The 18,199-nt window shown below is 34.0% G+C and overlaps 1 long non-coding RNA gene and 4 other non-coding genes across 5 annotated transcripts; 1 reads left to right on the top strand and 4 right to left on the bottom strand.

Annotated features, from left to right (window-relative positions):
- Positions 1–423: 423 nt before the first annotated feature.
- On the bottom strand, positions 424–4,394 carry LOC127012267 (large subunit ribosomal RNA). The gene has a single exon (XR_007765777.1). It is a non-coding gene; the product is annotated as a large subunit ribosomal RNA (ribosomal RNA).
- LOC127012259 (uncharacterized) lies at positions 1,526–15,480 on the top strand. Its single transcript, XR_007765769.1, has 2 exons — positions 1,526–1,609; positions 15,356–15,480. It is a non-coding gene; the product is annotated as an uncharacterized LOC127012259 (long non-coding RNA).
- On the bottom strand, positions 4,797–4,975 carry LOC127012271 (5.8S ribosomal RNA). The gene has a single exon (XR_007765780.1). It is a non-coding gene; the product is annotated as a 5.8S ribosomal RNA (ribosomal RNA).
- Positions 6,447–8,441, bottom strand: LOC127012263 (small subunit ribosomal RNA). The gene has a single exon (XR_007765773.1). It is a non-coding gene; the product is annotated as a small subunit ribosomal RNA (ribosomal RNA).
- On the bottom strand, positions 14,171–18,141 carry LOC127012266 (large subunit ribosomal RNA). Its single transcript, XR_007765776.1, has one exon. It is a non-coding gene; the product is annotated as a large subunit ribosomal RNA (ribosomal RNA).
- Between the last annotated feature and the right edge of the window lie 58 nt (positions 18,142–18,199).

The raw sequence follows: 18,199 nt of genomic DNA, 5'->3' as shown, positions 1-18,199 counted from the left end.
ATCTAGACCTTAGGAATATTTTTATATTATATGTTTGCCAATCTTCGCGTCACTAATAAGATGACGATTCATATTGTTATTATTAGATGGTCGAGTTGTACTTATATTGATATGTTAATCAAATTGGTCTCTTACTTGAAAATCTAGACCTTAGGAATATTTTTATATTATATGTTTGCCAATCTTCGCGTCACTAATAAGATGACGATTCATATTGTTATTATTAGATGGTCGAGTTGTACTTATATTGATATGTTAATCAAATTGGTCTCTTACTTGAAAATCTAGACCTTAGGAATGTAATATATAAAGGATTAAAAATTCGCCACAAAGCCAAGCAAACAATCAATGCATACAAATAGATTGTTGGTTGAACTTTATATAAGAAGTTCAACACAACAAATAAATTATGCAATTTTATTATCGAATCATCAAGCAAAGGATAAGCTTCAGTGGATCGCAGTATGGCAGCTGCTCAACCACTTACAACACCTTGCCTGTTACAAAAGTCGTTTACAATTGATTCTAGGCTTTGTCATTGTATTAAATAATGCTTTTATATGTAACTAGCGCGGCATCAGGTGATCAAAGATCCTCCCAATTTACTATGTTACAAATTACATTGGCATCACATCCATTGTCGTTTAAAAAGTAAATTATAAACTTTAAATGGTTTAGAAGCCATACAATGCAAATTGCCCCTTATTTATCATTGCAGTCCAGCACGGATACGACCTTAGAGGCGTTCAGGCATAATCCAACGGACGTAGCGTCATACCACTGTTCGCTCGAACAAGTATTGTGCCATTGGTCCGTACCTGCGGTTCCTCTCGTACTACGCAGGAATGCTGTCGCAACAACGTTTTGTCATTAGTAGGGTAAAACTAACCTGTCTCACGACGGTCTAAACCCAGCTCACGTTCCCTTGCATGGGTGAACAATCCAACGCTTGGTGAATTTTGCTTCACAATGATAGGAAGAGCCGACATCGAAGGATCAAAAAGCGACGTCGCTATGAACGCTTGGCCGCCACAAGCCAGTTATCCCTATGGTAACTTTTCTGACACCTCTTGTTAAAAACTCTTTAAACCAAAAGGATCGATAGGCCGAGCTTTTGCTGTCCCTGTGTGTACTGAACACCGAGATCAAGTCAGCATTTGCCCTTTTGCTCTATGTGTGGTTTCTGTCCGCACTGAGCTGGCCTTGGGACACCTCCGTTATTATTTGAGAGATGTACCGCCCCAGTCAAACTCCCTACCTGGCAATGTCCTTGAATTGGATCATACCTGAGTAATTGGAGTTATACCAAATTTTCAAATCAAAAATACATAAATGCACCGTTTTATTAAAGAATTTGTTTGCGATTATATAACAAACTCGTGATACTTTGATCAAGAAGCTTGCATCAAAACCCAATACCATAAGATATAATAAATATATCCGTATAATGGCTAGGAAATGATACACGTTCCATTTAATCAAGTAAGTAAGGAAACAATAAGAGTAGTGGTATTTCATTGGCGATACCAAACCGAGGTCTAATATCTCCCACTTATTCTACACCTCTTATGTCTCCTTACACTGCCAGATTAGAGTCAAGCTCAAAAGGGTCTTCTTTCCCCGCTAATTATTCCAAGCCCGTTCCCTTGGCTGTGGTTTCGCTAGATAGTAGATAGGGACAGTAGGAATCTCGTTAATCCATTCATGCGCGTCACTAATTAGATGACGAGGCATTTGGCTACCTTAAGAGAGTCATAGTTACTCCCGCCGTTGACCCGCGCTTACTTGAATTTCTTCACTTTGACATTCAGAGCACTGGGCAGAAATCACATTGTGTCAACACCCGCTAGGGCCATCACAATGCTTTGTTTTAATTAGACAGTCGGATTCCCCAAGTCCGTGCCAGTTCTGAATTGATTGTTAATTGATAATCGTTATAATTAATAAGAACTAATTGGTTTAACCCAATTAGTATTCTTAAAAATTTTAGCAAGAAAGTTCCACAATTGGCTACGTAACTAAACTATCCGGGGAACAAGTAACTAACATAAATGCTAGAAACTCTATTTACCCAGAACGAGCACATAAACCATGTTATTGTTTCCCAATCAAGCCCGACTATCTCAATCTTCAGAGCCAATCCTTATCCCGAAGTTACGGATCTAATTTGCCGACTTCCCTTACCTACATTATTCTATCGACTAGAGACTCTTCACCTTGGAGACCAGCTGCGGATATTGGTACGGCCTGTTGAGAAGTTTGCGTGTCCCCACCATAAATTTTCAAGGTCCGAGGAGAAAATATCGACACAACAGTATATGTCATGCTCTTCTAGCCCATCTACCATATCTCTCTGCGAAAGACTTCCATGGTAGTACGGCTATAAAACAGAAAAGAAAACTCTTCCGATATCTCTCGACGGCTTCTTTATGGTCGTTCCTGTTGCCAGGATGAGCACGAGGCCCATATTTAATAACAAACGGATACTCAACAGGTTACGGAATTGGAACCGTATTCCCTTTCGTTCAAAATTATTCAAGTATATTAATTTAGCTAGATTTTATATAATATATATATTTGTTTGGCATTTGTATTTTACTTGAAAATTTTCGGCTTTCGCCTTGAACTTAGGACCGACTAACTCGTGATCAACCACTGTTCACACGAAACCCTTCTCCACTTCAGTCCTCCAAGGTCTCATTCGATTATTTGCTACTACCACCAAGATCTGTACCAATGGCAGCTCCATGCAGGCTTACGCCAAACACTTCTACGCATACCATTGTACCTTCCTACTCACTAAAGTTTCAAAATTTATATTACAAGTAATATAAATCATCTACTTTAGCGGTAATGTATAGGTATACAACTTAAGCGCCATCCATTTTAAGGGCTAGTTGCTTCGGCAGGTGAGTTGTTACACACTCCTTAGCGGATTTCGACTTCCATGATCACCGTCCTGCTGTTTTAAGCAACCAACGCCTTTCATGGTATCTGCATGAGTTGTTAATTTGGGCACCGTAACATTACGTTTGGTTCATCCCACAGCGCCAGTTCTGCTTACCAAAAGTGGCCCACTGGGCACATTATATCATAACCTTGAACTTCATATCAAGAAAGTTAAGGTTCTTACCCATTTAAAGTTTGAGAATAGGTTAAGATCGTTTCGACCCTAAGGCCTCTAATCATTCGCTTTACCAGATAAGATTATTTTATATAATATTAAAATGCACCAGCTATCCTGAGGGAAACTTCGGAAGGAACCAGCTACTAGATGGTTCGATTGGTCTTTCGCCCCTATACTCAATTCTGACAATCGATTTGCACGTCAGAACTGTTTCGGTCTTCCATCAGGGTTTCCCCTGACTTCAACCTGATCAAGTATAGTTCACCATCTTTCGGGTCACAGCATATATGCTCAAGGTACGTTCCAGTTAGAGGCATAAATAATATAAATATCATTATACATAACTATATAGAACGCCCCGGGATTGTGTTAATTAGCTATAAATAGTTAAAAAACTAATCCCATTATTAGTCAAGTTAATTACGCTATTAGGTTTATATCCCAATAACTTGCACATATGTTAGACTCCTTGGTCCGTGTTTCAAGACGGGTCCCGAAGGTATCCTGAATCTTTCGCATTGTTAATCCTACAAGTGCATATAATAAACACAAAAATCAATGATAATTATGCCATTATATAATTCCGAAAAATTAACGCACTGTATTCATATAAATCTATCAGCACTTTATCAAATTAATAACATTTATTCTGTGTTAAAATGCAAGCAAATTAATTTGAATAAACTATAAGTTATATTTTATGATAAATTTGGTATGCTAATAGATTACAATGTCCTTATATGGAAAAAATGCACACTATTATCATAATATTGTTTAAATATTACAATTCTAATGATGAATTTTCCATAACGGATATTCAGGTTCATCGGGCTTAACCTCTAAGCAGTTTCACGTACTGTTTAACTCTCTATTCAGAGTTCTTTTCAACTTTCCCTCACGGTACTTGTTTACTATCGGTCTCATGGTTATATTTAGTTTTAGATGGAGTTTACCACCCACTTAGTGCTGCACTATCAAGCAACACGACTCTTTGGAAACATCATCTAGTAATCATTAACGTTATACGGGCCTGGCACCCTCTATGGGTAAATGGCCTCATTTAAGAAGGACTTAAATCGTTAATTTCTCATACTAGAATATTGACGCTCCATACACTGCATCTCACATTTGCCATATAGACAAAGTGACTTAGTGCTGAACTGATTTCTTTTCGCTCGCCGCTACTAAGAAAATCCTTGTTAGTTTCTTTTCCTCCCCTAATTAATATGCTTAAATTCAGGGGGTAGTCCCATATGAGTTGAGGTTGTGTATAACTTTTATATGCAATTAATTCTTTATATATAATGATAAAACATTTTATTAAATTCGTTATATTAATAATATCTGTATATAAATGGCATTTGTTTGATTTAACGAATCAACGAAGAACAATAATATTGTCAACGGTTTTCTATTTTCTAATCATTAATAAGAGACAATTCTAGATAAATTTTTATGCTAGACATTTCTCAGTATCATTTGATTGAAAAAGAAAATATTTCTCTTCGTTTTTCACATTCAAATTATTTACTAATGTGAGATAATGTTTTTCATATATTTTTTAATATTATGAATAAAATAATTAAATTATTATTATCCAATAATATACCATATGCTTATAAAATTTCATTATAAAATTTGTATAAGCAACTTAATTAGCATAGTCTTACAACCCTCAACCATATGTAGTCCAAGCAGCACTATAAAATTAATTAAAGTACATAACAGCATGGACTGCGATATGCGTTCAAAATGTCGATGTTCATGTGTCCTGCAGTTCACACGATGACGCACAGTTTGCTGCGTTCTTCATCGACCCATGAGCCGAGTGATCCACCGCTTAGAGTTTTATAAATTGGTTTCTTAATTTTGTCAAATATGTTTTTATTGAAAGAAATTAAAAATACACCATTTTACTGGCATATATCAATTCCTTCAATAAATTTATTTTTATACCTAAAACGAATGCTGCGAAATGTCTTAGTTTTATATAACCAATATATATCAAAGTATTTCTTTTTAAATTGCATTTATTGTAAATAAATATATATATATATATATATTAATACTTTTTTAGCGATATAAATTGAAATTTATATAAAACATTAACCTGTATAAAACCAGGTACAACATTGTACATTTTAGGTTGTTGCATTATCCAATGTATGCGCATAACTGAGATGAACAATACATATCGCAACGCGTGTATATTATGGTCCATATACACACAGTATTTTAATTGTGTTTATATACAATAATAATTTAATATTATTATTTTAATAATTCGATTTGCTTGTTCGAATTTTTATTTGTTTGTTTTGGCTGCTTATTATTTCTCTCATATGTATTAAATACAATATATAATTTTAATATTTGCATTATTTCGATTTGCTTGTTCGAAATTTCATTTGATCTATATTAGATCATATACATTTTGGCAATTCATATTTTATTTGTATTACTATAATGTATTTATTATAATATAAACAAATATTTTATTAACGGTAAGGATATACAATAATAATTTAATATTATTATTTTAATAATTCGATTTGCTTGTTCGAATTTTTATTTGTTTGCTTTGGCTGCTTATTAATTTCTCTCATATGTATTAAATACAATATATAATTTTAATATTTGCATTATTTCGATTTGCTTGTTCGAAATTTCATTTGATCTATAATAGATCTCATATACATTTTGGCAATTCATATTTTATTTGTAATACTATAATGTATTTATTATAATATAAACAAATATTTTATTAACGGTAAGGATATACAATAATAATTTAATATTATTATTTTAATAATTCGATTTGCTTGTTCGAATTTTTATTTGTTTGCTTTGGCTGCTTATTATTTCTCTCATATGTATTAAATACAATATATAATTTTAATATTTGCATTATTTCGATTTGCTTGTTCGAAATTTTATTTGATCTATATTAGATCTCATATACATTTTGGCAATTCATATTTTATTTGTATTATTATAATGTATTTATTATAATATAAACAAATATTTTATTAACGGTAAGGATATACAATAATAATTTAATATTATTATTTTAATAATTCGATTTGCTTGTTCGAATTTTTATTTGTTTGCTTTGGCTGCTTATTAATTTCTCTCATATGTATTAAATACAATATATAATTTTAATATTTGCATTATTTCGATTTGCTTGTTCGAAATTTCATTTGATCTATAATAGATCTCATATACATTTTGGCAATTCATATTTTATTTGTAATACTATAATGTATTTATTATAATATAAACAAATATTTTATTAACGGTAAGGATATTAAAACATTAATGATCCTTCCGCAGGTTCACCTACGGAAACCTTGTTACGACTTTTACTTCCTCTAAATAATCAAGTTCGGTCAACTTTTGCGAAACAACCGTAACACGCAAGGCGTCACAGTGATCACGTCCGGAGACCTCACTAAATAATTCAATCGGTAGTAGCGACGGGCGGTGTGTACAAAGGGCAGGGACGTAATCAATGCGAGTTAATGACTCACACTTACTGGGAATTCCAAGTTCATGTGAACAGTTTCAGTTCACAATCCCAAGCATGAAAGTGGTTCAGCGGTTTACCCGGACCTCTCGGTCTAGGAAATACACGTTGATACTTTCATTGTAGCGCGCGTGCAGCCCAGGACATCTAAGGGCATCACAGACCTGTTATTGCTCAATCTCATTATTGCTAGACGCAATTTGTCCATTTAAGAAGCTAGTGTCCTTATAATGGGACAAACCAACAGGTACGGCTCCACTTATATAAACACATTCAAACACAATAAACATTTTACTGCCACCATGAATGAAGGCTATATAAGCTTCAACACCATAATCCTGAAGATATCTATTTAATATATTTGAGTCTCGTTCGTTATCGGAATTAACCAGACAAATCACTCCACGAACTAAGAACGGCCATGCACCACCACCCATAGATTCGAGAAAGAGCTATCAATCTGTCTTACACACTTATGTTCGGACCTGGTAAGTTTTCCCGTGTTGAGTCAAATTAAGCCGCAGGCTCCACTCCTGGTGGTGCCCTTCCGTCAATTCCTTTAAGTTTCAGCTTTGCAACCATACTTCCCCCGGAGCCCAAAAGCTTTGGTTTCCCGGGAAGCGACTGAGAGAGCCATAAAAGTAGCTACACCCAATTGCTAGCTGGCATCGTTTATGGTTAGAACTAGGGCGGTATCTGATCGCCTTCGAACCTCTAACTTTCGTTCTTGATTAATGAAAACATCTTTGGCAAATGCTTTCGCTTAAGTTAGTCTTACGACGGTCCAAGAATTTCACCTCTCGCGTCGTAATACTAATGCCCCCAAACTGCTTCTATTAATCATTACCTCTTGATCTGAAAACCAATGAAAGCAGAACAGAGGTCTTATTTCATTATCCCATGCACAGAATATTCAGGCATTTGAAGCCTGCTTTAAGCACTCTAATTTGTTCAAAGTAATTGTACCGGCCCACAATAACACTCGTTTAAGAGCACTAATGCAGGTTTTTAAATAGGAGGAACATATGAAAAAATACAAGTATCTAAGCACATGTAAGAACTCCACCGGTAATACGCTTACATACATAAAGGTATAGTACTAACCACAATTGTAAGTTGTACTACCCGTATGAAGCACAAGTTCAACTACGAACGTTTTAACCGCAACAACTTTAATATACGCTATTGGAGCTGGAATTACCGCGGCTGCTGGCACCAGACTTGCCCTCCAATTGGTCCTTGTTAAAGGATTTAAAGTGTACTCATTCCAATTACAGGGCCTCGGATATGAGTCCTGTATTGTTATTTTTCGTCACTACCTCCCCGAGCTGGGAGTGGGTAATTTACGCGCCTGCTGCCTTCCTTAGATGTGGTAGCCGTTTCTCAGGCTCCCTCTCCGGAATCGAACCCTGATTCCCCGTTACCCGTTGCAACCATGGTAGTCCTAGATACTACCATCAAAAGTTGATAGGGCAGACATTTGAAAGATCTGTCGTCGGTACAAGACCATACGATCTGCATGTTATCTAGAGTTCAACCAATATAACGATCTTGCGATCGCTTGGTTTTAGCCTAATAAAAGCACATGTTCCATAAGGTTCATGTTTTAATTGCATGTATTAGCTCTAGAATTACCACAGTTATCCAAGTAACTGTTAACGATCTAAGGAACCATAACTGATATAATGAGCCTTTTGCGGTTTCACTTTTAATTCGTGTGTACTTAGACATGCATGGCTTAATCTTTGAGACAAGCATATAACTACTGGCAGGATCAACCAGAATAATGTTTTTATTCATATTTCATTCATATTTTTTGAATAGAAATTAGCAATATATATGTTGTTATAGATTTTATTTCTATCGAATACGGCCATTTTTATATAGCATTCGTATACGTTTGTTTTCCAATTTATACTTGTTTCGCCACTAATAATAACAAGTTTTTATTGATGTCAAAAAGAATCATATTCTTTATAAACACAATATTTATTTTTCATATATTTTCTTTATATATGCACATTTCATTCTAAAATATCATTTTTGTTCGACATACATAATATATTGTATCCACACATGTACAATTTTTGTTTAACCAATATAAGATATTGAGTTAATCATTTGTATTTTGACGATAAATTTAAAATTTATCTATATATATCCATATAAGTCTCTGGTAATATATAAAATAGAACCGAGTGTATATATATAATTATTACTACTATATTTATTTCTTAAATAATATATACTTATATATTATTTATATATATACTCTTTATTATATATTATATAATTTCTTAAATAACTCTCTTAATAGCTATTTTTTATTATCAACAATATAAGTTGATATTAATATTGAAAATGTATTCATAATTACATTTTTATATTTCTTTGGTAGAATTTTATGTACTATTATTATTTAATAATACACATATAATATAAATCATGTTAGCCTACCTCCTAAAATTAACGATAAAATTCGGAAACAATTTGTTATTCTATGTACAATAGAAACTTGGCCTTTGTTTCAACGTTATTATCTTTGGGCTTAAAATATTAACCGCGGAGCCAAGTCTCGTATTCAAATAAATGAATAAAGAAACAAATTTGACGGATAATATCTTCTCTACTGACATATGTCAATAGCAGACGGCCGGCCCATTGACCATCCTATAGTAGTTTTTGGACACGCTGTCTCCCATTCGGGTATATTCAATTTACTTTGCCACTCACCCATATAGTGTTCTCTTATATAATAAGAAAACGCACTTTTATATTCATTATATGGATATATTGCCTTCCTCATATTTGCCACACCACCTATAGTAGTTTTTGGACACGCTGTCTCCCATTCGGGTATATTCAATTTACTTTGCCACTCACCCATATAGTGTTCTCTTATATAATAAGAAAACGCACTTTTATTTTCATTATATGGATATATTGCCTTCCTCATATTTGCCACACCACCTATAGTAGTTTTTGGACACGCTGTCTCCCATTCGGGTATATTCAATTTACTTTGCCACTCACCCATATAGTGTTCTCTTATATAATAAGAAAACGCACTTTTATTTTCATTATATGGATATATTGCCTTCCTCATATTTGCCACACCACCTATAGTAGTTTTTGGACACGCTGTCTCCCATTCGGGTATATTCAATTCTCTTTGCCACTCACCCTTATAGTATTCTCTTATTTAATAAGAATACTAAAATACTTCTCATATTATAGATGTAATCTATTAACTTCTCAATATCCATACGGTTTATGTATGGTATTGACAAAATCCTATGCATTTGCATAAGATTTATTTTGCCACAATTTATAGTACTAGTGCCGCCCTCACTAGGTATAAATATCTCATTTCGCTAGTAGTGTATGGGCAAATTCTACTAGCTATTCTCATAAATATGTCACTTATATGCCATATCTATACAATTCATGCACTTTTATATGTATATTTGCTATATTATACATTATTATGCCTTATAGGTATTATACCTATAAGCCACATCCATACGATTGCTTAATATAAATATATGTATAATTTTTTATACATATTTTTTTTTTATTTATGTATGGTTTTTTATTCATATCCATATACTGTATTCACTTTTATATGGATATGATTGGCGTTTTATATAGTATTGACAAAATCATAAGTTTGACCAATACGAGGAGAGGTCCGCCAACGACCACCTCCCTATAGGTGTTTTTGGACACGCTGTCTCCCATTCGACTGCTTACTATACTAGGGGCTACCCGCTCCGTATGATATTCTCTCATATAACAAGAGAATGCAAGAAATATTCGTATTTTATGAATATAATCCATTTATTTTTCAATATCCATACGTTTTACTTAGTTTTTTGTACGGTATTGACAAAATCCTATGCATTTGCATAAGATTTATTTTGCCACAATTTATAGTACTAGTGCCGCCCTCACTAGGTATAAATATCTCATTTCGCTAGTAGTGTATGGGCAAATTCTACTAGCTATTCTCATAAATATGTCACTTATATGCCATATCTATACAATTCATGCACTTTTATATGTATATTTGCTATATTATACATTATTATGCCTTATAGGTATTATACCTATAAGCCACATCCATACGATTGCTTAATATAAATATATGTATAATTTTTTATACATATTTTTTTTTTATTTTTGTATGGTTTTTTATTCATATCCATATACTGTATTCAATTTTATATGGATATGATTGGCGTTTTATATAGTATTGACAAAATCATAAGTTTGACCAATACGAGGAGAGGTCCGCCAACGACCACCTCCCTATAGGTGTTTTTGGACACGCTGTCTCCCATTCGACTGCTTACTATACTAGGGGCTACCCGCTCCGTATGATATTCTCTCATATAACAAGAGAATGCAAGAAATATTCGTATTTTATGAATATAATCCATTTATTTTTCAATATCCATACGTTTTACTTAGTTTTTTGTACGGTATTGACAAAATCCTATGCATTTGCATAAGATTTATTTTGCCACAATTTATAGTACTAGTGCCGCCCTCACTAGGTATAAATATCTCATTTCGCTAGTAGTGTATGGGCAAATTCTACTAGCTATTCTCATAAATATGTCACTTATATGCCATATCTATACAATTCATGCACTTTTATATGTATATTTGCTATATTATACATTATTATGCCTTATAGGTATTATACCTATAAGCCACATCCATACGATTGCTTAATATAAATATATGTATAATTTTTTATACATATTTTTTTTTATTTATGTATGGTTTTTTATTCATATCCATATACTGTATTCACTTTTATATGGATATGATTGGCGTTTTATATAGTATTGACAAAATCATAAGTTTGACCAATACGAGGAGAGGTCCGCCAACGACCACCTCCCTATAGGTGTTTTTGGACACGCTGTCTCCCATTCGACTGCTTACTATACTAGGGGCTACCCGCTCCGTATGATATTCTCTCATATAACAAGAGAATGCAAGAAATATTCGTATTTTATGAATATAATCCATTTATTTTTCAATATCCATACGTTTTACTTAGTTTTTTGTACGGTATTGACAAAATCCTATGCATTTGCATAAGATTTATTTTGCCACAATTTATAGTACTAGTGCCGCCCTCACTAGGTATAAATATCTCATTTCGCTAGTAGTGTATGGGCAAATTCTACTAGCTATTCTCATAAATATGTCACTTATATGCCATATCTATACAATTCATGCACTTTTATATGTATATTTGCTATATTATACATTATTATGCCTTATAGGTATTATACCTATAAGCCACATCCATACGATTGCTTAATATAAATATATGTATAATTTTTTATACATATTTTTTTTTATTTATGTATGGTTTTTTATTCATATCCATATACTGTATTCACTTTTATATGGATATGATTGGCGTTTTATATAGTATTGACAAAATCATAAGTTTGACCAATACGAGGAGAGGTCCGCCAACGACCACCTCCCTATAGGTGTTTTTGGACACGCTGTCTCCCATTCGACTGCTTACTATACTAGGGGCTGCCCGCTCCGTATGATATTCTCTCGTATAACAAGAGAATGCAAGAAATATTCGTATTTTATGAATATAATCCATTTATTTTTCAATATCCATACGTTTTACTTAGTTTTTTGTACGGTATTGACAAAATCCTATGCATTTGCATAAGATTTATTTTGCCACAATTTATAGTACTAGTGCCGCCCTCACTAGGTATAAATATCTCATTTCGCTAGTAGTGTATGGGCAAATTCTACTAGCTATTCTCATAAATGCCTTCTTTATGCCATATCTATACAATTTATGCACTTTTATATGTATATTTGCTAATATTATACATTATTATGCCTTATAGGTATTATACCTATAAGCCATATACATACGATTTCATTTTTTTATTTATATATGGTTTTGTATTTATAACCATATACCGTATTTACTTTTATAAGGATATGATTGGCGTTTTATATAGTATTGACAAAATTATAAGTTTGACAAACACTTTTTTAAGTCTTTTAGTTAAAATTGTCATTTTTAATTGACTATCTAAACACTAGATATATTTGCACATGGAGCAAAGAGTATAAAAATTGGTCGCGTCACTAATAATATCGCGATACATTTTTACTACCATCAAAATACCACATACGTTTATATGTCCTCTTTATTTAATTTGGTTTCTAAACCTCAGGAATAGTTTTAATTATATGTGCGCTCTAAGTTGAATGAATTTCTTGAATCTCTTTACTTGAATTTCTAAGACTTAAAAATATTTATAAATAGATGTCCTATTGCATAATATTTTTTTATCGCTTCACTTATAAAATAACGATCCTGCCTTTCTACCTTTGAATAAACATTCATATAAACATGGAGAAAAAAACGTTCGCGTCACTAACAGTATGTGACGATAAAATTTTGCTAACATTAAAAGGAACATATTTTTATATGTCAACTCTTAGTTGAATTGGTCTATTGCTTAAGATTCTAGACCTTAGGAATATTTTTATATTATATGTTTGCCAATCTTCGCGTCACTAAAAAGATGACGATTCATATTGTTATTATTAGATGGTCGAGTTGTACTTATATTGATATGTTAATCAAATTGGTCTCTTACTTGAAAATCTAGACCTTAGGAATATTTTTATATTATATGTTTGCCAATCTTCGCGTCACTAATAAGATGACGATTCATATTATTATTAGATGGTCGAGTTGTACTTATATTGATATGTTAATCAAATTGGTCTCTTACTTGAAAATCTAGACCTTAGGAATATTTTTATATTATATGTTTGCCAATCTTCGCGTCACTAATAAGATGACGATTCATATTATTATTAGATGGTCGAGTTGTACTTATATTGATATGTTAATCAAATTGGTCTCTTACTTGAAAATCTAGACCTTAGGAATATTTTTATATTATATGTTTGCCAATCTTCGCGTCACTAATAAGATGACGATTCATATTGTTATTATTAGATGGTCGAGTTGTACTTATATTGATATGTTAATCAAATTGGTCTCTTACTTGAAAATCTAGACCTTAGGAATATTTTTATATTATATGTTTGCCAATCTTCGCGTCACTAATAAGATGACGATTCATATTGTTATTATTAGATGGTCGAGTTGTACTTATATTGATATGTTAATCAAATTGGTCTCTTACTTGAAAATCTAGACCTTAGGAATATTTTTATATTATATGTTTGCCAATCTTCGCGTCACTAATAAGATGACGATTCATATTGTTATTATTAGATGGTCGAGTTGTACTTATATTGATATGTTAATCAAATTGGTCTCTTACTTGAAAATCTAGACCTTAGGAATGTAATATATAAAGGATTAAAAATTCGCCACAAAGCCAAGCAAACAATCAATGCATACAAATAGATTGTTGGTTGAACTTTATATAAGAAGTTCAACACAACAAATAAATTATGCAATTTTATTATCGAATCATCAAGCAAAGGATAAGCTTCAGTGGATCGCAGTATGGCAGCTGCTCAACCACTTACAACACCTTGCCTGTTACAAAAGTCGTTTACAATTGATTCTAGGCTTTGTCATTGTATTAAATAATGCTTTTATATGTAACTAGCGCGGCATCAGGTGATCAAAGATCCTCCCAATTTACTATGTTACAAATTACATTGGCATCACATCCATTGTCGTTTAAAAAGTAAATTATAAACTTTAAATGGTTTAGAAGCCATACAATGCAAATTGCCCCTTATTTATCATTGCAGTCCAGCACGGATACGACCTTAGAGGCGTTCAGGCATAATCCAACGGACGTAGCGTCATACCACTGTTCGCTCGAACAAGTATTGTGCCATTGGTCCGTACCTGCGGTTCCTCTCGTACTACGCAGGAATGCTGTCGCAACAACGTTTTGTCATTAGTAGGGTAAAACTAACCTGTCTCACGACGGTCTAAACCCAGCTCACGTTCCCTTGCATGGGTGAACAATCCAACGCTTGGTGAATTTTGCTTCACAATGATAGGAAGAGCCGACATCGAAGGATCAAAAAGCGACGTCGCTATGAACGCTTGGCCGCCACAAGCCAGTTATCCCTATGGTAACTTTTCTGACACCTCTTGTTAAAAACTCTTTAAACCAAAAGGATCGATAGGCCGAGCTTTTGCTGTCCCTGTGTGTACTGAACACCGAGATCAAGTCAGCATTTGCCCTTTTGCTCTATGTGTGGTTTCTGTCCGCACTGAGCTGGCCTTGGGACACCTCCGTTATTATTTGAGAGATGTACCGCCCCAGTCAAACTCCCTACCTGGCAATGTCCTTGAATTGGATCATACCTGAGTAATTGGAGTTATACCAAATTTTCAAATCAAAAATACATAAATGCACCGTTTTATTAAAGAATTTGTTTGCGATTATATAACAAACTCGTGATACTTTGATCAAGAAGCTTGCATCAAAACCCAATACCATAAGATATAATAAATATATCCGTATAATGGCTAGGAAATGATACACGTTCCATTTAATCAAGTAAGTAAGGAAACAATAAGAGTAGTGGTATTTCATTGGCGATACCAAACCGAGGTCTAATATCTCCCACTTATTCTACACCTCTTATGTCTCCTTACACTGCCAGATTAGAGTCAAGCTCAAAAGGGTCTTCTTTCCCCGCTAATTATTCCAAGCCCGTTCCCTTGGCTGTGGTTTCGCTAGATAGTAGATAGGGACAGTAGGAATCTCGTTAATCCATTCATGCGCGTCACTAATTAGATGACGAGGCATTTGGCTACCTTAAGAGAGTCATAGTTACTCCCGCCGTTGACCCGCGCTTACTTGAATTTCTTCACTTTGACATTCAGAGCACTGGGCAGAAATCACATTGTGTCAACACCCGCTAGGGCCATCACAATGCTTTGTTTTAATTAGACAGTCGGATTCCCCAAGTCCGTGCCAGTTCTGAATTGATTGTTAATTGATAATCGTTATAATTAATAAGAACTAATTGGTTTAACCCAATTAGTATTCTTAAAAATTTTAGCAAGAAAGTTCCACAATTGGCTACGTAACTAAACTATCCGGGGAACAAGTAACTAACATAAATGCTAGAAACTCTATTTACCCAGAACGAGCACATAAACCATGTTATTGTTTCCCAATCAAGCCCGACTATCTCAATCTTCAGAGCCAATCCTTATCCCGAAGTTACGGATCTAATTTGCCGACTTCCCTTACCTACATTATTCTATCGACTAGAGACTCTTCACCTTGGAGACCAGCTGCGGATATTGGTACGGCCTGTTGAGAAGTTTGCGTGTCCCCACCATAAATTTTCAAGGTCCGAGGAGAAAATATCGACACAACAGTATATGTCATGCTCTTCTAGCCCATCTACCATATCTCTCTGCGAAAGACTTCCATGGTAGTACGGCTATAAAACAGAAAAGAAAACTCTTCCGATATCTCTCGACGGCTTCTTTATGGTCGTTCCTGTTGCCAGGATGAGCACGAGGCCCATATTTAATAACAAACGGATACTCAACAGGTTACGGAATTGGAACCGTATTCCCTTTCGTTCAAAATTATTCAAGTATATTAATTTAGCTAGATTTTATATAATATATATATTTGTTTGGCATTTGTATTTTACTTGAAAATTTTCGGCTTTCGCCTTGAACTTAGGACCGACTAACTCGTGATCAACCACTGTTCACACGAAACCCTTCTCCACTTCAGTCCTCCAAGGTCTCATTCGATTATTTGCTACTACCACCAAGATCTGTACCAATGGCAGCTCCATGCAGGCTTACGCCAAACACTTCTACGCATACCATTGTACCTTCCTACTCACTAAAGTTTCAAAATTTATATTACAAGTAATATAAATCATCTACTTTAGCGGTAATGTATAGGTATACAACTTAAGCGCCATCCATTTTAAGGGCTAGTTGCTTCGGCAGGTGAGTTGTTACACACTCCTTAGCGGATTTCGACTTCCATGATCACCGTCCTGCTGTTTTAAGCAACCAACGCCTTTCATGGTATCTGCATGAGTTGTTAATTTGGGCACCGTAACATTACGTTTGGTTCATCCCACAGCGCCAGTTCTGCTTACCAAAAGTGGCCCACTGGGCACATTATATCATAACCTTGAACTTCATATCAAGAAAGTTAAGGTTCTTACCCATTTAAAGTTTGAGAATAGGTTAAGATCGTTTCGACCCTAAGGCCTCTAATCATTCGCTTTACCAGATAAGATTATTTTATATAATATTAAAATGCACCAGCTATCCTGAGGGAAACTTCGGAAGGAACCAGCTACTAGATGGTTCGATTGGTCTTTCGCCCCTATACTCAATTCTGACAATCGATTTGCACGTCAGAACTGTTTCGGTCTTCCATCAGGGTTTCCCCTGACTTCAACCTGATCAAGTATAGTTCACCATCTTTCGGGTCACAGCATATATGCTCAAGGTACGTTCCAGTTAGAGGCATAAATAATATAAATATCATTATACATAACTATATAGAACGCCCCGGGATTGTGTTAATTAGCTATAAATAGTTAAAAAACTAATCCCATTATTAGTCAAGTTAATTACGCTATTAGGTTTATATCCCAATAACTTGCACATATGTTAGACTCCTTGGTCCGTGTTTCAAGACGGGTCCCGAAGGTATCCTGAATCTTTCGCATTGTTAATCCTACAAGTGCATATAATAAACACAAAAATCAATGATAATTATGCCATTATATAATTCCGAAAAATTAACGCACTGTATTCATATAAATCTATCAGCACTTTATCAAATTAATAACATTTATTCTGTGTTAAAATGCAAGCAAATTAATTTGAATAAACTATAAGTTATATTTTATGATAAATTTGGTATGCTAATAGATTACAATGTCCTTATATGGAAAAAATGCACACTATTATCATAATATTGTTTAAATATTACAATTCTAATGATGAATTTTCCATAACGGATATTCAGGTTCATCGGGCTTAACCTCTAAGCAGTTTCACGTACTGTTTAACTCTCTATTCAGAGTTCTTTTCAACTTTCCCTCACGGTACTTGTTTACTATCGGTCTCATGGTTATATTTAGTTTTAGATGGAGTTTACCACCCACTTAGTGCTGCACTATCAAGCAACACGACTCTTTGGAAACATCATCTAGTAATCATTAACGTTATACGGGCCTGGCACCCTCTATGGGTAAATGGCCTCATTTAAGAAGGACTTAAATCGTTAATTTCTCATACTAGAATATTGACGCTCCATACACTGCATCTCACATTTGCCATATAGACAAAGTGACTTAGTGCTGAACTGATTTCTTTTCGCTCGCCGCTACTAAGAAAATCCTTGTTAGTTTCTTTTCCTCCCCTAATTAATATGCTTAAATTCAGGGGGTAGTCCCATATGAGTTGAGGTTGTGTATAACTTTTATATGCAATTAATTCTTTATATATAATGATAAAACATTTTATTAAA

Source organism: Drosophila biarmipes, unplaced genomic scaffold, assembly GCF_025231255.1.
Source record: "Drosophila biarmipes strain raj3 unplaced genomic scaffold, RU_DBia_V1.1 ptg000041l, whole genome shotgun sequence".
In the NCBI taxonomy this organism is placed as follows: domain Eukaryota; kingdom Metazoa; phylum Arthropoda; class Insecta; order Diptera; family Drosophilidae; genus Drosophila; species Drosophila biarmipes.
Note: the sequence above shows the minus strand (reverse complement) of the source record. Positions and strands in the feature narration are given on the sequence as shown.